At 28.0% G+C, this 24,112-nt stretch overlaps 1 protein-coding gene and 1 long non-coding RNA gene across 2 annotated transcripts in view; one reads left to right on the top strand and one right to left on the bottom strand.

Annotated features, from left to right (window-relative positions):
• Positions 1-24,112, top strand: part of LOC111684256 (palmitoyltransferase ZDHHC16) — a 177,265-nt gene that overhangs the window by 40,803 nt on the left and 112,350 nt on the right. The window lies entirely within an intron of this gene.
• LOC124419703 lies at positions 243-19,542 on the bottom strand. Its single transcript, XR_006940765.1, has 2 exons — positions 19,374-19,542; positions 243-959 (listed from the first exon to the last, which is right to left on the bottom strand). It is a non-coding gene; the product is annotated as an uncharacterized LOC124419703 (long non-coding RNA).

Here is a 24,112-nt window from a genome sequence, read left to right as displayed (position 1 = left end):
ATCAACCAACAACTCTCTTTCTCTCTCTCTATTAATCTCTTTATAATAGGATGTTGTGTTTTTGTTTGTTTGTGAGTGTCTTGTTTGGAAGTGTTTATAATAGAATTCTATAATTAAATTAAATTATTGGAAAAAATTTATAAATAAAAATCATAATTCTATAATACATACTCACTCACTCTGTTGTGAATTCATTTATTATACTCCCTGTCTTTTAATCTCAGTTTTTCTTTGCTAAGGGCTTGATTTTGTTGCTTCTTCTGTGTGTGTAACTTAAATTTCCAAAACAAAGCTGCCAAACCAAATTGTAACATTCCTGTTGTTGTTAATACACTTGCACTTTCTATTTCCAACAAATTTCACTTTCAATATAGTGGTGGGCCGTTATTGTTATTGGTTAAGTGTGTGCGTGTGTGTGTGTATAAACGGTCACCCACCCAGCCATTGGCGAAATTAAAATTTCAGGTTCAAGTGCAGTTGCGCATGTCAAAGTCATTTTCTACATTTATTGATGCTGATGTTGTTGTTGCTGCCATTTGTACTTTGACATTAAATGCATCCCGGGTATGAGTTGTGCACCATCATCATTCACTTATATGCGTAACCTATATTGCCCCAAAACATTCGCTCATAAAACTTTAGTGTTTTCTTTTTTTTTCTTCTTCTCTATACTAATACACACACACGCGAAACAATTGAAATTTGGCTGGTAAAATGTATGCCTGGCTGGATATATGGATGGATGCATGGATAGATCTGATAATTTAACTTCTTTCGCCATGTTTTTTTAGCATTGTTGCCTTGTCTTTGACGTTGACAGTAAAATTGCATTAGAATGTTGTGATTTTCACTGCTGCTACTTGTTTTTGTCCACGTCATTGATTTCATTTTTTAATTGAAAATTATAATTTTCTTTCAAAACATTTGAATTTTAAAATATTTTGTGTGTGTTTGTGTAGCTGAAATATTAAAAAAAACCAAATTTTATTTTTTTTAAATATCAAATTTATTTTAAAATAAATTTATAAAATTTACAATCTAAACTCGACTTATTGAATAGTCTTTGAACCAGTAGATTTAAAAGTCTATGGACTAAAAGAAGGACTAGTCTATACGAGAACACAGAGAAAAAACAATCTTATATAAATAGAGTTTTCCCTGAACATACCTGGACAAGAAATCATTTCGCTGGGTATCTGTGGTCATTCGGCAACAGCACCGAACATATACCGACATATAGATTACACTGTGCATCAGTCTTTTAACCGCAACTCCGTCAAATTTAAGTTTAAACTTCAGCCTACTGCATGAATGGCAAAAAAGCTACCTCAACCAATTGACCAGGCAGAACATAGTCCTGCGGGCAACTGGACACACCAGATTATATGTTTCTCTGCTTTGATTTCATATCAAATCATTTAAAAGAAAGTCCGAGGAGTGAATCAAGAAAAATGAACATCACCAGTAAATAGTCTTGGCAGATTAGAGGTATTGGTAACACCTTAGCCTCCCGGTATTGTAATACACCAAAATGATTTTCTTTTATCAAGAAAAATGTCTCGTAAAGGAGGATGTATGTTACATGAAATCTATCTAGTAAACTGAGGGCCCTGTTGCTCCTTTATCAGAGGTCGTGACCTTCATACTGACAGACTACGATGCCACCCTATGGACTATTTGTGTCAAAAATTAAATAATTTTGATGCGTATTAATCTTAAATAAAAAAAAAACAATTTTTTGGGGTAACGGTTCTTCGATACTGATTTGCCAGCCAGGAATTTAAAAGAAATTTTCCTTAAAGTTGTATTAATAGTATTATAAATTTTAAAAATGTATACATAGCTAGCTATAAGGTCAAGTGCTCTTAAAAAGAAAATTGCCTTTCTTTCAAAGTTAATTTCGTATTAATAAAAATACATTTTCATTTGAAAATTAATGCAAATTTTATAAATATTTTCAATATATTGCAACTATGTACATATTTTAATAAATAAGTACGTGCTTTTTCCCATAATTCCTCTAATAGAAAATATCTTCTAATTATACAACAAACAAAAATATTTATAATTCAATATTATTTTACATTGTATTTTTTTTTGCTTTAAGGTATTATTTATGAGAAAAATAATTTTAAAGAAGGTCAATAACATTGGATTTTTTTTTGTTCCTATTTTAATGTTTTATTTATAAAGATTTTAAATTTTACAATATATATTTTTATAAAAAATTTCATTAATAAGTTCATTTATGCTTTAGTTATAAATTTCATTAGATATACAAATGAAACCTCCTTTGAAAAGATTTCATCTTATGCATAAATTTAAAAAAAATCTTGTATGGGATAATATTCTTTGGAACTTTATTGAAAAGAAAATATACATACAAACAAAATTTTTAAATATTTTATCGTTAAAAACGTTCTCATTGCAACTCGGTTTGAACAAATAAACCTGTCATTCCTGATTCCCCCAGCCTTTCTTTCTTTACTTAAATTAAACAAAAACATTCAATGACAAAACCACCTACGCAAACTTATATATGTATTCATTTACAGAAATCAATCATTTAATCGTTTTTTTTTTTCATTTTATATACAAATAAATTCCCACCATTTTTCAATAACAAATAAATGTAACACAATAATTGTATAATTAATTAAAAAAAATCATAAACAAAAAATTTTTGATACAAAGAAATTTAATAAATGTAACGTTTACTCTTTATTAAGAAAGTTAATCGATGGTATATTGATTTTGTCATTCCGTTTGTAGATCATCGAAACAATCATCGTAGACCGACCTATGAAAGACAGGTGGTTCACTTCAAAAACGACACATCTATAACTTAAATAAGTGTGATGAAATGTATTTTAAACATTTTTTAAACCATAATCTCTAACAAGTTAAATAAGAATCGGTCCAAAACTGAACTTATATATGTGTATGTATATACCTTTTAGAAAATTACTTAATTGTCAATACACATTAAAAGAAAATCTATACAAATAAGTCTATATTCGGTCCATATTTTCGCCTAGCCCCCACGCAACCGTACCCACCGAATATTTCATTCGAGATGATAGTTATGTTAAATGTTCTTGTGTCACTACAAAAATTAGCAAAATTAAGTTTTAAGTTTAATTGATACTGTCAATTTTTGTAATGGTCGAGTCTCATTTGACTCTCATTAGCCCCCATACAAAGACCCCTTCAGAAAATGTCTTGATGGTCAAAATTCACTTATAAACGGTAATATCATCACGATATGATCATATTAACTCCTTGCAACCATATAAACCATATTTTAGAAAACCCCTTTTTATACTCACCATCAAAAAAGATGGCGGTATAATGTTTTTGTCATTACGTTTGTAACACATTGAAATATTCATCTAATATATATTTTGTGACCTTATTTGATTCTAAGACGATCTTGCAATATCCATCTGTATGTTGAAAGCATTTGCACAAAATACTTGCATTGAAAACAGGCAATATCAGTCCAAGATTTCGCCGAGACCCCACATAAGGCCCCCTTTAGAAAATTACTTTACACAAACATGTTTTATAAATGAAGCTAAATCTCTTTGTACAATTGCATAAGGACAGGACCATAATTGACCCTATCCCCCAAATAAAGTCACCTTCAGAAAATGACATTAATGCTGACTGAAAAAAAAACATCTATAGCGATAAAATTCCACTGGAATATATTTTATAGGAATCTAAATCTTTTCGTAAAATTTGTATATACGGTCCACTTCAGAAGCATATATAGCAATAAAATTCGACTTAAAAAAGTTTTATAGAAACTAAAATCATTTTTAGGAGGATGGGTCCATAAAGTCCTCTTTAGAAAATGACTTTAACGCTCATTACTGGCTCAAAAATGAGAGTAAAGCTGTGAAATTCTACATTTAATAAGTTTTGTGCGAGACAAAAGATCTCTATCTCATATAAGGATTGCTCCCTTATCGTACCTACCCCTCATGTAAGATCCTCTTCAGAAATTGACTTTAATACTCATTACTAACATTAAACTGTGAGTACAGCGATAAAATTCGACATAAACAAGTTTCGTATGAGCCAGCCTACTTCTCTTCTGAATTTTATAAGGATCAGTCGAAAATTGGACCTAACCCTTACTAGGTCCTCTTCAGATGTTGTGATGGTGGGTATATAAGACTCTTAATTGTTTTGTCAACAAATTGTTAAAATATTTCGGAACTAAGGGATAATACTTTATTATGATTAAAAAATCATCAACATATATAACATAATCACTAGGGTAGGGTATCATAGGACTGGCCATGGTCGATTATAAATTTTTACTTTTTTCTTGTCATTAATTGCAAATTACTACGACGTTGTGGTGTGTTTTTTGTTTTTTTGCTCATTGCTGTTGTTTTTTATTGTTACACATTAAGATACTTTTGTATCTCTCAGATACTAAAAACCAAAAAAAATATGGACAACAAAAAAATTATTACTTTTGAACTAATACACTGGTATTAAACAAAAGCAAACACAGAAGAAAACAGAGAAAAGAGAGAGAGCGAGCTTTGTTGTGTAAAATACTCGTTACTTTGGGTTGTTGTCGAAAAAGTTTTCAACGTGTTTACTAGTCAATTCGTTACTTTTTTTTCGCTCTCATTTAATATCTTTTTATTTTTGTTATTTATTTTTTTTTTGCTGACTGGAACAACAACAGAGAGAAATTTTGTAAATGCAGCGAGTTTGTATCTATAACTAGTATCTTAACCTTGAACTTGAAATATATTTTTTATATATTGTATTAGTATGAGTGAGTGTGTTTGTTTGTATGTTTGTTTATTTAAAATATACTCGTTAATAATGACACTCAACACACCTCTACCCTTTTAACACTCCTCTCTGTTGAAACATCATCATACTCTTGGCATTTTTGTACATCACAACAAATGTTTGTGTATTTTTGCATGTTTTTATTTTTATTTTCATTCTTTTCTTTTTTCCCTTTTTTTCAATTTAAATTCTCTCTGACGTTTGTTGCTATTATTATTTATATTATTATTATTTTTTTTGTATATAGTTTTTGTTGTTCATATTTGGTAGTTGTTGTTGCTTTAATTTCTTTTTTTTAAAGCTGTTTTACAACAAAGTAGTGACAGAAAAATATATCAGGGGATTTTCGGTGTGTATTTTGAATACAAAGAGAATTTTTACTGCGATTTTTTTCTTAAGTATTTTTTATACCTACTTTACTGAAATAGGTTTTATTTGAATTTAATAACAAGTGTATAAAAATATATCCAAAAATTCATACAGTTTTTATTTCAACTTTTTGGTGATTATTTGTTAAAAAAAAACGTACAGGTTTTGTGGGTTTTAAAAAACGTGACAATGCTGTTCTTTTTAAATTCTTATTAGATTTGGACTTTAAAATTGTCTGTAGGTAATCTATCATCAAATAAGGCATTTGTACAAATACATATGTATTTTATACCCTACACCATAATAGGGTGGGAAGTTTGTTATGGCGTTTGTGCTGATATTTGTAAGGCACCTAAATGCATATTGTTTAAAGTACTTACATATTTACTAAGATCATTTTCCGATTACGCCATGTCCGTCCGTCTAACTGTAAAGATTGTGCTCTAGGTACAGTGTTTAATTTATAAGATATTTTCATGATATTTGGCACATATACATCTCAAAGTAAAGCTTTTTAAAAACTATTTATATCGGTTAAAACAAACTTCCTTTTAGCGTAAATGAATTCGTTTATGTCGAAATTTCGTTACTATATTGACACAGGCCAAATGCACTACATATACTACATCATTCTCAATAAGTACCTAATTTTTATGTTCTTTTTTGGAAGGTATTAGGAAGTGAATTTGAATTATTATAGATGCAGCCAGTTGGACTTAATTTAATAAATAAATTACACAGATTTATCATTCAACTCCAAAATAAAATTTCAGTACAAAAACAAGTAATAAGTTGTAGTCGGGCGAGGCCGACCATATAATAACCTACACCTGTGTACGAATTAGTGATTTAGTTCTCATAATAAATTATATAAGTTGAACTGTACCTTGCCTCAGATATACTTATGTCATTTATTGTTTTATAAAACCATGGATATTTCAGTTAAAATTTAAAGGGGGCTTTTTATAGGGGCAAGGGTCGTTAAATGGCTAGAGGATCATCAATGCTAGTATAGAACTTGGTTTTACAGCTTTTTGTCGAGATACCAGTATATTAAACATAATTTAAAAGTTTACAAGCCCTATTCGGGTGTTCAATTGTATGGGGGCGTGATATCTTAACCATTTTCAATAGGCTTCGTTCTGGGATAATACAAGATCATTTGCCAAATTTCATTGAATTTTCTCCAAAATTGCGACCTGTAATTTGATTAAAAGGTTTATAAGCGCTATTCGAGGATTCAGTTGTATGGGGGCTAGGTGAAATAATGGACCGATCTTAACCATTTTCAATAGGTTATTTGTCCTTGGGACAATACAAGATCATTTGCCAAATTTCATTGAATTATCTTCAAAATTGCGAACTGTAGTTTGATTACAATGTTTACATGGACAGACAGACGGATGGACATAGCTAAATCGACTCAGAAAATGATTCTGAGTGGGTATAGGACAAATATTATTGTGCGTTACAAACATCAGCACAAACCCAATATGTAGTGTGATGTAGGGTATAAATATACCTACAATTTTAAACAAAATTTGATTCTTTACGCATCATTGGAAGTCATCACTTATACAGAAGGTAAACGAATTCCTTTAGTGTCATTTTTGAAGTGGTGATAAATGTTATTCTTATCGAAGTACTTCGTTAAGACAAGAATGGTTCAATTTATGAAGGGAATCTTTATGCGGATAGGGATTCTTATAAAACTTCTTTATATTGAATTTCGTCGCAGTAGAAGTATTTGTAAGCCGGTTTGAAAGGATAAAAGTCATGGGAGGACCGATTGTCATGCAATACGCTTCACAGAATGTATTTTTTAACCATTTTCTTAAGAGGACCTTATAGATGGCGTTACTTATAGAGCGATTCTCGAAAAATTTGCCATGAACTTATAAAACTTTTTTATGTTGAATTTTGTGGCCGAAAAAGTATTTTTTGAAGACGGCAATAATCTTTAAAGTTATTTTATGAAGGGGACCTTATATGAGCGGAAGGATCAGTTATAGACAGATCCTTATGGAATTCTTTAAAAAGAATTTCGTTCATATATAACTTTCTATTATTTCTGAAGGGGCCATAAATGGGAGGAACGGTTATAGAACGATTTGATTTTTATTGATATCAAATCAAATTTATATAATTATTTTTTAATTAAATAATTAAAGAAATAAAATTTTTGTCTCACAAAAAGAGATGCTTTTAAAAATGTCACTTTTTTCCAATAATTTTCGTGATTCAATAATAAAAAAGTACTAATTGACGACTCTGTCATCGTTGCTATTTATTGATGACTTATGAGCGCGAGTAAGTCAATTTTGAATTAAGAGTGTATGTGTGTGTGTTTGCGAGTGTTTTTTTTCTAATTGAATTTGAAAAGATTGTTGTAGGTGACGATAAGTCTTCGAAGAAAACTTTGTTGTTGTGTGTTTTGTTTAGAATAACAAAAAAAAAATCAATAATTTTCTTACGTACATATTTGCAGTACATACTTACATACATACAAACACATACTAATAATTTATTTAGAAATATTTTTTTGTTTATAATTAAATCAGTAGCTACAAAACAGAAGGAATGCAACAACATTTGATGAAAAGAATTTTATGAAATGACAGTTTTATTCATAAATATGACAAATATGTTTCATATTTCATTAATTTAAATTTATTTGTATGTATAATAAAATAATATTCTTCGTAAATGGTTTTTATTAATTTAGCAATAAAATTAGTTTTCTCATTAAAAAAATCTAAGTAAATATTATATGTCATGTCAGAAACATGTAATACCCTACATCTGTTATTAGTATTATCAATATAGGGCTTATATGTATTATTAGAAGATTATATAAGAATAATATGAACCGGTTATATGGGATCTTGTTGAAATAATGAAGCATTGACATATGAACACATAATGACAAATGACTAATGTAGCTAATATGGGCGTAGCCTTTCTAGGTACAGTGGGCGTATATCAATATAAAACCTAATGTACTCTAATATATTTTCAAAGCCTCTTTACCTTTTGATTATTTAAGACGAAGAATGGGCGGGATAGAAATAGGGGGCGTTGCATATTTCTTTAGAATTAAATAAACAAATTCGCAAATTCGGGATAGAAAAAGGGGTGCGGCATGTTCCATTAGAATTAAATAAACAAATTCGCATATCTCTGAAAAACTCTTTAATCTAAAATCTTAACATTTTTCAGAAACGACTCTGATATCTGTGTGAATATTTTCGGAAAATGGCCGGACTAGTAATCGGGGGCGTGGAATTTTTATTAAATACAAAAAATGCTTAGGTATATCCTGAAAACTATTAGAGCTAGAATTCTCAAATTCCTCAAGATGAACATTGACAATAGGGGGCGTGGCACCTGCCAATAGAATTAAATAATCGAATTCTCATATTTCTGGAAAACTGTTCAATCTAAAAGAATCCTCAAACTTTGCAAGAAGAGCTTTGACATCTGTGCAACGTTTGATGAAAAAATCGCAGGAATTGTAATAGGGTCTTGAGACTTCTCCAATGAATACAACAGATATATTTTATTCACAGTATATCCCGGACATTTTTAGAACGATAAACTTGAAATATTATATGGATATCCGTTTGTAGCATATTGACAGGACCAAGAATAAGAAGTGTGGCTCCTCCCATATCCTATAAACTAAAAATTTTTGTTGGATATCCATATTAACGTTTGTTGCATTTGGAGGCACACCTCCTCCCATATGAATAAAATACAAAAATTCGAATATCTGGGAAACTATTAAAGCTAGAATCCTGAAAAAATTTTGCTCGAATAAACATTTTGGGGAAAATTGACTGAAATAGTAAGAAGGAATCGTGTCCTATCTTGTTAGTATATATTGGATAGTAGGACAGAAACTAATGTTCAGCTTTATTGGTCAAAAACTGCCGAACATAGATGGGGGTCAAAGTTGGACATAAAATAGGAATTTTTCCTGATCGTTGCACAAGTGACCCTAGCGTATTTTTAAGACCTAATTATGAATAGAAATTAACATTTCTGTAAATTGTCATTAAATCGATGTTGATCAACTCAAATCTGAACTTATACTAACTAAGCTTTTGCACTCAGTTCCCAATTGGGAATTTTTATATATACACAACACATCATTCTACTGAAAACATACAACCATACATACATATGCATGTTTGAATGTACAACAGATGTATTTAATTGTATTTTAAATTTGAATTTAATTAATAGTTCATCATTATTTTTAGTTTTGCTTTTTTTGCTCCTATTTTTTTTTTGTTTAAATAGAATAAATAGTGTAAATAGTACTTGCTATATGTATGGACGTATGAATGTATGAAATTGCAAATGTAATTTCAATGAATGAATGCATCGTTTGTCGTTGAACGTCAACAAAAACTAATTTTATTTCATTTCATCATGTCATATACATATTTTTTTCTTATTTCATTATTATTTCTGTTCTGTTGTTAACGATGTTTTTTACTCGCATACAAAATGTTTCATAAATGAGTGTTTTTATTAGTTGTTGTTTAAGTTCTTTTTGCTATTATTATTATTTTAATGTCAATTAAATTTATTTTCTCATTGGCTTGGTCGACTGCACTTTGGTCATGTAACTAGTATTTTTTTTCTATTTATTCTATTTAAAAATAGTCTTACTACGTGTGTTCAGATGTTGCGGTTGCCATAGATAGAACTTGTGTCGTCAGCTTTTTCTCCTTCTTCTTCTTTCGATTTTATGCCACAAATCACTTAACATATGCTTCTTGTTATTGTTGCTGTGGTCATATATACTATATATTTATATGTTCTGAGTGAAGAAGTATGATGAATGAGTATTATAATTAAATCAATTCATTTAGTAAACTTTAATAGTAAATTCTTTCCTACAACGTTTTGTGTTTCTTTTAAAAACTAGGTTTATAAAATGAGTCGAAATAATGTTTTAATTTGATTATATACCACAAAATTTAGAAACTTTTGCTCAGTAGTTTAGTAATGCATAAAATAGTATATAGGTTAGTGTGTAAAATTCTTAAATTTTGACTTTCCATTTCCTTATCATTGGCTGGCCATGTGAATCTTGTGTACAAGGTATAGACTGCAAATTTCAACATATCTTCAACCTATTGAAAATGTTTGAAATCGATCCATTATTTTATCTAGCCCCTATACCTTCTGATTTGTTCTCTCCAAAAATATGCACAACTAATACTTATTTAAGCGTAATTGACACTGCCTTTTCAATAGACCCTTTTTTGACCCTAGCCCCCAAACAAATGATTCCTATAGCACAAAGCTATAGGAATCATTAGTATCGATTAGAGCTCTTGCACGATGACTGCAGACTGCAGAAAATTGACTTATAATCACTAGTTTCGCGGTGAAATTCAGCAAAACTAACTTTTATATAAAATTAACACTCTTCCAAATTTTATAATAATCAGACCATATAAAACCAAGATTTAAAAAAAATTGTTTCCCTAAAAATACTAAAAATACAATTTTTACCAAAAATACAGGTTTGCTTTAAAAATAACAAAAATTTATTTTTTCATAAATATGATTTTTCTAAAAAAACAATTTTTATTAAAATATTCGATTTTTCACAAAAAAATCACATTTTCCCTAAAAGTTCGATTGTATGGTATCACTTGTATATACCTCATCATCAGAAAATATTTCTAGAAATTTCAGCCTTTTAATCTCCTTTAGTTCGGACTTAAACTATAACTAAGAAATATAGAAATTAATATTAAGCAGAAAAAATGTGAACTGTTTTACCTATCCACTAACAAATACACTGCATTATCATTATATCGTAGTTTGTAAAGGTAGTTTCAGATTTTTGCTTATATCTCACTCATTTATTAACCGATTTTGCTGACTTTAATAGGAAACTTCTCGAAAGCATGACTAACAGAATTATTGAAGATTTGGATCCTGATGATTTCTAGGGTTTCAGAAAACTAATTTAAACAGACAGACGTACAGATAGTGAAGTCGAAAACGACTTCACTATCTGTACGGATCCTGAATATATTATCTTCTCACGAAGGGGAATGGTATAAAAAACATCAATGGACATTGATTGATAAAAGAATTAAAGGCCAAGATCAAAAGCAAAATTAAATTTTTAGATAAATTTTTGATAGCTTAGAAAATTATAATGAAAGATATTGGCAAAATAAAGGACCCAGCGAAAACTATCATTAAACTTTTGAAGTAGGCATTAGTACATCCCAGTAAAATATTTTCAGATTTTGGTAATGAGTATTGTAGCATATGTAGTTATTTCATACATTACTTGGTAATGAGTTCTCTTTATCAATAAAATAAATGATTTTTTTGAATGGAATTTGTAGTAAATTGTCTATAGCGTATGTCTAAAACTGCATTATCATTATATCGTAGTTTGTAGAGGTAGTTTCAGATTTTTGCTTATATCTCACTCATTTATTAACCAATTTTGCTGACTTTAATAGGAAACTTCTCGAAAGCATGACTAACAGAATTATAGAAGATTTCGATCCTGATGATTTCTAGGGTCTTCAGAAAACTAATTTAAACAGACAGACGGACAAAGCGTTATCGACTTCACTATCTGTACGGATCCTGAATATATTATCTTCTCACGAAGGGGAAGGGTATAAAAACAACAGATTTGGATGGGTCGTCAATGGGCATTGGCTGATAAAAGAATTGAAGGCCAAGATAAGAAGCAAAATGAAATTTTTAGATAAACTTTTGCTTAGATTTTGGAATACCTTTTGACAAATTTATAATGGAAAATATTGGCCAAATATAGGACCCAGCGAAAACTATCCACAAACTTTGGCAGTAGGCTTTAGTACATATACATGTTTTGCTGTCTTTTAAATACGTCTGATGAAGATGTGAAAACCTTTTTTAAATCAATAATTTTGCCTTTAACTCTATTCGATTATAAATGCAAAAAATAACTCACCCAATTTCGAAGTGTAATAGAAGATTATAACTTGACATTTTCAACACGATTTCACATATTATCTTTATTATATTTCTTTACATTTACGTAATGTAATTTTAAATAAGTATTTTGTACTTAGGTATGTACATTATATTTTCGTATTTAAAACCAAATAATTGTAATTTGTATTTATTTTTTTTTTTTATTTTATTGTTTGTAATTTTTTTTTTTTCAACTTTTATTTGCAAACATTTATTTGCGGAATAGCGTCATCATGAATTAACGAAGCATTCTATTATCGAGATTAAATATCATTAAGCTTTCTACAATATAATACTATAAATTTTATACTTGCACATATGGTAGTATATATAATATACAATACTGTAGTATTATGTAGAATATAGTTATTTAGACATTTTTAAATTATACAACTTAAGAAATAAATATGTATATCAAACAAAATAGAACATGATCTCCTCTCCTGTTATATGCATGAATGTATATTAATTATTGTTAGAAAAAAAATAATATAATAGTAAGAGCCAAATATACAATTTATATCAATTGTTACAAATATCAAAAGCCGCTAAATTCTAATTGGAAAATTTCCAAATAAACTATAGATTTGTTTAAGACTTGAAGCCTTGAATTGATATGGGGGAGAATATGGAAAAAGGTCATAATTATTATTTTGAGAACATATTTTTTTGTTGTTCAATATATTGATTTTTATGCCCTTATTACAATACTTGGCAATATATTTTATTACTTACTTGTCAGTAAGACATTTTACTAACATTACAGTCATATCAATCATATTTTTATACAATGCAGTCAATGTATCATTTTTGATTTTATAAAAAATATTATTATTATTATTATTATTATTATTATTATTATTTTTCTATATAAGTTTACATTTTCTATAAGGTTTAAGTTTTTTTCTATATCAACTGAAAAACTATTAATTAACTATTTAAAAAACACAACACGTAATCTTGTATGGGAGGTATATATATTTATGTACATATTACGTAAAAACAAAATTTTTATAATTAAATATTACAAGCTAGCTGTTTGTTTCGGTTTCGGTAGATAAAAAGTTAAAAACTTTAATAAATAAAAAGTTGATTGTCATCAATATAGAGATCTTGTTGTAAGTTGTATTTATGATGTTAACATTTTTTTAATAACTTAGGAAACATATCACCAGGGCAAGGATTTCCATGCACTAAAAAATTAAAAATATGCACTGAATATGTGGAAAAAGAACAAAATTTCATCAAGTTATCTTTTTATATGGACATACAGATGGACAGACTCAGAAATTTATACTGAAACGATACTTTAAGGACCAATATTGTGGACGCTACAATTAGCAGCACTCAACTCAAAATACCTTCCGCACTATTGTGGTTTTAAAAATTGTTAAATACCAAATTTGTTGTAAAAATATGAAATAAAGAGAAAACAAAGCAATTTGTTAAAATAATATGCAAAATATTCTATAAAAATGTTGGAAATATGCAAAACATATGCAATTTAAAACAAAATATGCAATTTATGCATTTATAACAAAATATGGAAAAATATGCACCAACTGTTATTTTGAGTTACTGACTACAAATATGCATTTGCATTGAATTCCTTGCCGTGCTTATCACAAGGATAATATGAATCATAAATAATTTGCTTTAGAGCTGTAGGGTGAATTTGGAATTTGATGCGAATATGGGGATCGGTGCCTTTCGTTTTTAGATTATTCGGCCCATTCTGGATGATAAATGGATTTGTGGTGATTTAAAAAATACGATACCCAAGGAGGCGATCCGCAAACAATCATCTATAAGTTACAATCACCTCAACTGTGATTACCTAAAATTTCATCACGATATCTTCAGTAGTTTTAGAGATAAGGAATTATTAAAAAAAATAATAGTTTCTAATCCATTGAGAGGTGTAGAGTGTCATACGGTCAGCCATGGCCAATTATACATTTCCTACTTCCAATTATACATTTCTTACGATCTAAATCTTGAATAATTCTAATAAAAGTAATTCCATCGAAAAGCTTGCTATTTAAAACTCTCAAAAATTCATTTCTGTTTTTAAAGTGTCACAATGACAATGAATATTATGACACTTTTAAGAATTGTCATAACGTCCATGGAAACTATGACACTTTTTAGTATGTCATAACGTCCATGGATATTATGACACTAGACATAGTGACATGCCACTCATTCTTACGTAAAAACAAAATTTTTATAATTAAATATTACAAGCTAGTTCTTTGTTTCGGTTTCGGTAGATAAAAAGTTAAAAACTTTAATAAATAAAAAGTTGGTTGTCATCAATATAGATATCTTGTTGTAAGTTGTATTTATGATGTTAACATTTTTTTAATAACTTAGGAAACATATCACCAGGGCAAGGATTTCCATGCACTAAAAAATTAAAAATATGCACTGAATATGTGGAAAAAGAACAAAATTTCATCAAGTTATCTTTTTATATGGACATACAGATGGACAGACTCAGAAATTTATACTGAAACGATACTTTAAGGACCAATATTGTGGACGCTACAATTAGCAGCACTCAACTCAAAATACCTTCCGCACTATTGTGGTTTTAAAAATTGTTAAATACCAAATTTGTTGTAAAAATATGAAATAAAGAGAAAACAAAGCAATTTGTTAAAATAATATGCAAAATATTCTATAAAAATGTTGGAAATATGCAAAACATATGCAATTTAAAACAAAATATGCAATTTATGCATTTATAACAAAATATGGAAAAATATGCACCAACTGTTATTTTGAGTTACTGACTACAAATATGCATTTGCATTGAATTCCTTGCCGTGCTTATCACAAGGATAATATGAATCATAAATAATTTGCTTTAGAGCTGTAGGGTGAATTTGGAATTTGATGCGAATATGGGGATCGGTGCCTTTCGTTTTTAGATTATTCGGCCCATTCTGGATGATAAATGGATTTGTGGTGATTTAAAAAATACGATACCCAAGGAGGCGATCCGCAAACAATCATCTATAAGTTACAATCACCTCAACTGTGATTACCTAAAATTTCATCACGATATCTTCAGTAGTTTTAGAGATAAGGAATTATTAAAAAAAATAATAGTTTCTAATCCATTGAGAGGTGTAGAGTGTCATACGGTCAGCCATGGCCAATTATACATTTCCTACTTCCAATTATACATTTCTTACGATCTAAATCTTGAATAATTCTAATAAAAGTAATTCCATCGAAAAGCTTGCTATTTAAAACTCTCAAAAATTCATTTCTGTTTTTAAAGTGTCACAATGACAATGAATATTATAACGTCCATGGAAACTATGACACTTTTTAGTATGTCATAACGTCCATGGATATTATGACACTAGACATAGTGACATGCCACTCATTCTTACATTCAGGTTCAAATGCCAGCTTGGCTGGGTGTCATGTTGATAACGCAACGTTCTGTTTGACAACATAGCGTTGTCACGGTGATAACACATAGTTCTCACCCCAAAAAAACATACCCTCCATATAAATAATATTATAAACAAATTGTAAAATTTTCCCAATTAATCATAGACCGAATCTGCGTTTATGATTTGACGTCATGTAATATTAATTAATTTTTTAATTTGACAACTATCCGTTCATACTTTTACAACGAATGTTATTGAAAAATTATAAACACTTTTGTGTCAATGATAAGCTCCAATTTCTTTACTTAATAATTTCTCTACAAGAAAATTGTAGAGATATTTTTTGAGTTATTACAATCTTGTAGTAAATGAATACTTTGTTGATGTTTTGATCAGTTCAAGATTTTTTTTTAATTTTTATAAAATTCTCTATTAAAAATGATTAAAATTTAAAACCAGCTAAATTTGCAAATTCACAAAAGCTAATTTCAGGCCAAATTCCCGACGGCAATAAAAAAAATTATAAAAAATGGTTGTATAAAACCAGCAATATATTTTTATTTTACGCTATTTTGTTTGTTTAATTTAATAAACTTTTTAATTAAACTTCTTTTTTTAATTTATTGTATTTGCTATTAAAGCAGCAGCTGCAGTAGACATGCAACGAATGCAACTTTGTATCCAGTTTTATAATTTTATTTTGCAGCATTTTTCATTAGTAGCCCTTCTCGTCGTTGCTACCGGATGTGTACTTTATTTATTTATTTTATTTATAAAATAAAATTTTAAACATTTTGTTTATTGTCTTTTCCTTTTATATTTTTCTTCTTTAAACTGCTGTTTTTGCTTTTCTGTTTCTGCTTTTTTGGTGCTTCGTTTTTCTTTCACTGTTTTTGGGTGGAAGAAAATTTTCAGTATTTTTGCACTTTGTTTATTAGTATTTGCAAATGTTTATTTTTTTTACAAATAAATAATAAAAATTCTTTTAGTATAATTTTAACAGCAAAAAAATGTAAACATTTTTATGTTTATTTGCTCATGCAAAGAGCAAAAAAAATTATTAAGCTTTTTTTCTTGATTTGTTGTTTTATATTGCAAATTGTAATAATTATTAATATTATTAAATTTGTACTTTGTGAAATTAAAATGAATTTATTTTTCTCATATTTTTATTTCATTATATTATTAATATTTATCTTTTGACAATTTTTGGCAACAATTTTTTTTTGTCTATGATTTATTTGAAATATTATTGTTTGTAAAAAAAATTGCTAAAATGCTTTTTTGTTGCGATTATTTAAACATGTGTTTTGGCAATATGTTCATTATTTATTTTACTTTGAAAAGATTTCTGCATATTGTCTGCATTACTTTGACTTTGTTATGTAAGAACTGTTATAAAAACTTACTATAACCTTGTAATTGTAATCACTTACCTATTAACATACTTTTCAATAATTACTATATATTGCTCTGATTACATAAAAGTACTTTAATAACTTCTTTTTAATAATGTGTTATATAAACACATATCGGCTTCATGGTAAAAATTTAGAAGTTGTATACGTTTTTTTTCATAAGATTTACATTGACTGATTTTTCTAATTACTTGTAAGCGATTAAAACATTTAACTAACAAACCAAAGTCGTTGGTTCGTATTCTCAATGGCTCTTTTTTATTATTAAAAACAAAACAACTTACTCAACAACTTCTTTTTAAGAGAAATTGCATGTACTTTTCGAACTTTCTATTTGTAAGTGAGCGTAGAAAAACTTTTCTCCAATGACCGTGTTAAAGTAATGAGTTAAAATGCTAATGAAGAATTTACTACTTCTTTTTTTATCTTATTACTTTTCAATTGAGGAATGTATGTTGGGGAACTAAAACAATTTTTCAATCCGAGAGACTATATTTAATAGCACTTATCTATAATGAAATCTTCAAAAATATTGATCTTGATGTCTTTATATTGACGATATTTATAAATCTGCAAAAATTCAAGAGCAAATGTTGTTTCCTCTGGATTTGAAAGCTGGTAAAGTTTGAAATTAGAAAAAAAAAATAAGATGAAATTTTTTTATATAGGTAAGATAAAAAAATTAATAAAACCAGCATTTGGATCCGATCTACTTTACAATAACAACTCAAAAACAATTTTGTTTCAATACTTCCAACTAAAATAATTCATACAAACAAAAGTTTAAGATTTTGTATTTCCCTGTATACTAAACGGTTCATATTTGAACCTAAAAGTTATATAAAATATTTTTAAGTTATTTATTTATTTTCAGTAATATTCAATCAGAAAAAATAATTGTTTTTCCTTTTTTATTTAATCCTCAAAAAGTTTGATGACGTTTAGTGACTATTCTTTAGTTTTTTTTCGTAGAATCGTATAACTTCCTAAAAAAAACTATTTTGTTTCAATACTTCCAATTGAAATGAAAATAATTTATTGTTCATATTTGACCTTAAATGTCATATAAAATATTGTAAAATAATTTATTTATTTTCAATAAAATTCAAAACAGAGTCGACATTAATTAATAGTTACATCAAAGGTCAAAGTTTTTTTTTTATTTTAGTTTTTAATGAGGTCCACAAAAATTTTCCCGTTTATGCAATTCTCAAAAAGTTTTATGTCTTTTTTAGAACAAGTCACGTAAGTTCAGTGACTATTCTTTAGCTTTTTGATAAAATCGTTTAACTTTCTTAAAATGGCTAATATTTAATGGTCGTTATATGGAATCTTTCATTATTATGGGACAGTTTCACCTACAAGTTTTGCTATCAAATGCGTAAATGAAAGCTATAGACGTCGAGCACGGTCGTTCGTAGATGTAAATGAAGACTCTAGCTGTCATATATTTAAAATCCTTCGACATTGTTTTAACAATAAAATAATATTATTTTATTATATCAACAACATTTTAGATTAAAATTTATATTCAAGTCGTATTCTTAGAATTTAGCGAAGTACTGTATTTTATGTAGAATTTTATTCTTCAAGTATCCGACGTTAAACATTGTTTATGGTTGTACAGCCTTTTCAAGGCATCGAGTTATCTGGTACTAATTATATATTCACATATTTTAATAACGACTTCTTGAAATCAGAAAAAATATTACAAACAAAATTGTCTTAAAAAGAACTAATTCAAGAACTATTTTCTAATCCTAACAACTTCTTGAAATCAATTAACAAAATTTGAAAAATAAAGAAAAAAATATTACAAACAAAATTGTCTCAAAAAACAACTAAATCTTAACAAGAACAAGTATTCTGAAAAAAATATTAGGTAAACAATATTAGTATAAACATTATAAAACATGAGGTACGAATAATGTCAGACTCTATAGAGTTCAGTTTATAATTGACCCAAGTCCTCGTAAAATAAGTTTTCTTGGATTTATTTTTTTATAATAAAGAAGTTTCGACAAATTTTTATATTTTAATTTAAATTACACTTCTAATATTTTCTTTTACATATTTTCGAATCTCATAATCCTTATGGATCAAGTCTAAGCTTGTTATTTACATTTGCATTTAATGGCAATTTTTTTGAAATTTCTTTAACAAGAATAAAAAAGAATTTCATCACATTATTTGTTAAAAAAAGTCGATTAAAAAAAAGAAGAAAACAAAAATTTGTATTTTTTATAGTTTTTTAGTTTACGACGCAATAAGGTTTTCATTTTATTTTTTTCAACACATTTCAAATATTTTCTATACATTTTGTTTGTTTTTTACTTACTTGTAGAGTTGGAAGAGGGGAAAAACTCTCAACAACTTAAGGGTTTGTTATTTAGATTTTGTTTCTTTTTGAATTTTGTCACTTCAATTAAATTGTTAAAAATTTATAATGTTTTCTTAAAACACTTTTTTTTTTGTAAAATTTTCCATAAATTGCCACAAATATGAATTAATAAATAAATTTTCTAATTTTTTAAATAAAAGTTTTATTTATTTTTTTTAATTATTTGTAAATTTTTTTTAAATAAATTTTTTATTTATTTATTTTTTAAACAATTTTTTTTTTGCAATATTTCTGTTGCTAGAGTATTTTTGTATGTATGCGTGTGTGTTTATTTTACAATTTCTGTTTTTTATGGTTTTTATAGCTGTTGTTGTTGTTGTTGCTGCTGCTGCTATTGCTTGTTATTTGGATGCCGCTTGTATCCGTTTCGTACGATCACACAAAGGTTTCAGTTCTCAATGCCACAGTCATCACCAGCAGACCATATGGAAAGTTTAGTTTAGTTCTCTACCTTCGTTTTCAGCAACACAACAGCTACACTAACAGCAACAACAACTACAATAATATATAACAAGCGACGTTGATTCGTTTAAAATCGTTTCTACTGTCTAGTACTCATTCTACGTTATTTTGTTCTTGTTTATGGGGAATAATTCTATATGGTTGTTGCTATTTATTTCTTTCGTGTGTGTAATCGTTAAAAAAAACTAACAATTTTTCTAATATTTTTTTTTATAAATTAAAAATTTTATTACTTCTTACTTTCAATGTTTTATTAATTTTCTTATTTTTTATTTCCCTTTTTATTATTTTTGTTTTTTTTCGCATTTTTTGTACGATATTTTCTCTAACAGGGGTTTGTATAAAATCGGGGCCCTTTTTTCCCACTAACAAAGACCCCTGACCCAAACTTGTATTTTCTTTCTTTACTTTGATTTTTGCTTTCACTGAGAGAGAGCAAGTTGTTGTTATCTGAAATCCTAACAGCAACAATAAAAAATACTTTATATACTCACTCGCTCATTTAGTGCAATTACTCGTTGGTTTTTTTCTTCTTCAATCTCCTCTGTACAGTAAACTTTTCGCTCAGTGTGTGTTTTTTCTATTTCATTTTTATTTACATTTTTTGCCTTATTTTGCAAACAAAAAACCCAAAAACTTAATCTCTCGTATGTACCTATAACACGACAACGTTTTCGCTCTTATTCGGTCTTTATTAGAGATTTAATGTGTTAGTATTAGTATTACTTTTGCTTTCCTTCTAAGTATTTTTTTACTATCATCACTGCCACAAACTTACCAACTAACTTAACTTATATACATATAAAAGTATATAAAACAAAATCACATACATGCATAGATATATACATTCATATGTAATTACTTTTTGTCATTATTATTGTTGTTGCTATCGTGTTCTCCTAACCCAGACTCAAACCCTTTTATAAACTATTACGAGTATAGGTCTGTCTCCCTGTATATGTATGGAAATACAAAAACAGCAAAAAACAATTGTTCTCCTACAAACACAATCAAAAAATTCACTTGACGCAAGCACAGTGTTTTGTATTAAATGCATTTTTTCTTTATTATAAATAAAAAAATTTTTGAAAATAATTTCTTGGAAAATATTTAAAAAAAATATCGGTAGGTACTTTTATTTTGCCAATCTGAGACCCACAGAACCCATCAAACCATTCATTAAACTATTGATAAGGTCCAAACGGTAGGGGACCGAAATCGGTAATAGACTTTGACCGTTACATATTATGTAATAAAATTTCGTCAATATAATGAAAAGTTTTCCTTATATATGTATATATTACGGTCTGATTTCGTCATGTTACGAAATATATCCAATGAAATCTTACATTGTTTTTATTACCTTTATTTATATGTATAACTGTTTCATATGCTCCTTATCGTCGTATTATATTTTTTATTAATTACAAGTTACCGACGGCATAGTATTCTGTTTTTCTCATTAAAATTCTATTTATAGTTTTATAAATTTAATTCTGGAGCCGGTTAGTTTATGTCGTGTTGTGTTGTGTTAAAAAATGTGACGTAAATTGGCCTAATTCTGGAGTTCTATTCTAAATTGATGACCGGGTAGTATCGATATTGTGAAGCGGATAATTTTAAGTAATTTTTTGAATACAAAATATAATGTTACATATAAAATTGTGAACTTTTCTTTTAGATTTTTACAACACTCTTAAATATTAGCCACACATCCTAAAGCATACCAATCTCTTTCTGAGTCAATCTACAATCTACTCTACATTTTGAAAATTTCAAGATAATTTAAAATCGGTACATAATTACACATAACCCCCAAATAGGGCTCTTGAGCTTATACTTAAGTTAAGTGTTCTAAAATCTCTAAAAATATCTTTACATATCTTACATATTTTTGTAATGATTCTCTTGAAAACACGATAAAAATAATATTATTAAAAGTTATCGAACATAGTGAACTGTATCATATGTTAGGCCATGACCGACTATATATTCTCATATTTTCTTAATCCGAAGTTTTACAAATTGAACGGATATCACATTCAGCAGATTTAAATGCATGAATCAGAACGTCGACAGAACGAGAAATGATAAAGAAAAGTAAGGAATAATCGTATAGCTTTAAACTGCGAGAAACACTAAATATGAAGATTTATATTGAAAACACATAAACAGAGGTATATAACCGGAAAAGCCCGAGTCATACTCAGCCAATGATAGTCAACCTAGCGTCAGATATATCAACTTAAAGTTTATTCTCGAAAAAAATAACTATCGGCCACTGTCGAATTGTTACAACAAGAACAACCGACTTACTAACCATAGCTACAATCAATGAGATATCTGTATATAAAATTTAATTTAATTGAAATCTGTCTTAGACTTTAAGGTAGAAATAACCGAATACTTTTTCAGTCAAAACTGCATCAGTGGTCAAAACTGCATTAGGGGTAAAATAATGAACATTTTTCCTAAGAGTATTTTTGGTGTGAAAAAAGGGTTGAAATGTATTTCTATATGAGATTCCTCGGAATACTCTAAAGTACATCCTACTTTCGATCTAACCTAACTATTTCATTCAATTCCTATTTCCTGGATCCGCGCTTGGTTTCAATACAGGAAAGTTTTAGGAAATTAACAATTAATAATCATTTAATCAAAAAATCAAACTTAATTTTGTTTTCCTAATTTCATTAAAACTATTCATTAAGTTATATTAAAAGTTAAAAAAAAATGTACTCCAACACTTAAATACAAGTGATTTGTTAAACTGTTGAGATATTTGTCCGAATACTATAGATATTTTATTAGATTTGAAACTTATTTTAAATCAATTTAAAATTGCAATATAATATACATACTTATTATAAGTGTATTTATTTAATTAAAAAACAATTAACTTATTTACCTTGATCATGAATTTTAAATTCGAGTTTTGTTGATGTTGGTGTAGGCGATGACGCAGCCGTTGTCGTTGTTGAATAGATGTTAAGATAATAGAAGGAAATCTAAAATAAATTTTAGATTTGATTTGGATTTTTTCAATTGACATATTTAATTACATATATTTAAATATAAAATTTGTGTTTGTTGTTTATTTCTTTTTTAAATTTAAATAATAATTATAATAAAATACGTAAATGAAATAAATACAATTTTAGTTAGAAAACATATTGATGCAAGTTTTTGGAATTTTATTTAATTGTAAATGTTATTATTTTTTTAAACACTAACGCAAAGTATGACCCAACCAACAATTCGACAACACTTTTCATTATCTTCACAGACATTTGCAATTAATTTAGAGAGGTGATTTTTAATTTTTTGTTTTTAATTTGCATTTTGTCATTATTTAGCTATTGTTGTTTTAAGAAAAATTCTCACTAATTTGTGTTTAAACTTTTATGTCATCACTTTTGATGGTTGTGTTTGAAATTAAAAAAAAAATAAATAGTTGATGTCATTTTGATTTTTTTGTTAAAAACTCATTTTCTTCTCATAAAAAAAATATTTTTTTTAGTTTTATATTAAAATAAATTTTTTGTTTATGTTTTATACAAATTTATTAATTTTTTTAATATTATTATAATATGTTGGCAACACTGTAATGTTAATTTTTAATTTTTTTTTTGGTTTGTGTTGCTTAAGAATTGCGTTTGTTGTGCTTACAGTTTGCTCGTTGAGCTTTCAATGGCAACTAGGAATGTGGCAAACATCCAGCAAACCCAAAATACTACTACTCTACACTGCACAATATTTGAGTCTATAATATAGAAAAATGTCTCGAATAAAAATCATCCAACGAACGAACGAACCAACCAACCATCTACAGAAAAGTCATCAACTCAACAAACACTGTGGCAAGTAGTGGTAGTAGTAAGTCATCTATCCAACAATCCATCTACTCTTCCATTCCATTTCTCCGTTTTATTCATTCAAACAAACCAAACAGAACAGAACAACCCATCAACCAACCAACCGTCAGTCAAACAGCCGGTTTGTCTCCTTGTTTACGCCTTTCGTTATGACAGTCACTTATTCTATCTTTCTGTCAGTCAGTCAGGCTGTCAATCTGTTAGTTTGTTTAAAGCCACATCAGAATATCTAACTAACTAGGCATGCGAACGGGAGAGGTAGTCAAACAAACACGGCCAGTTAGTTATTGGTCTAAAAAGCAAGACCTTGAAAGAATTTAAACATTTTTCAATGATTTT

The sequence above is a fragment of the Lucilia cuprina genome, chromosome 4 (genome assembly GCF_022045245.1).
Source record: "Lucilia cuprina isolate Lc7/37 chromosome 4, ASM2204524v1, whole genome shotgun sequence".
In the NCBI taxonomy this organism is placed as follows: Eukaryota; Metazoa; Arthropoda; class Insecta; order Diptera; family Calliphoridae; genus Lucilia; species Lucilia cuprina.
The sequence above is the reverse complement of the archived record's forward strand: the minus strand, read 5'-3'. Positions and strand labels throughout refer to the sequence as shown.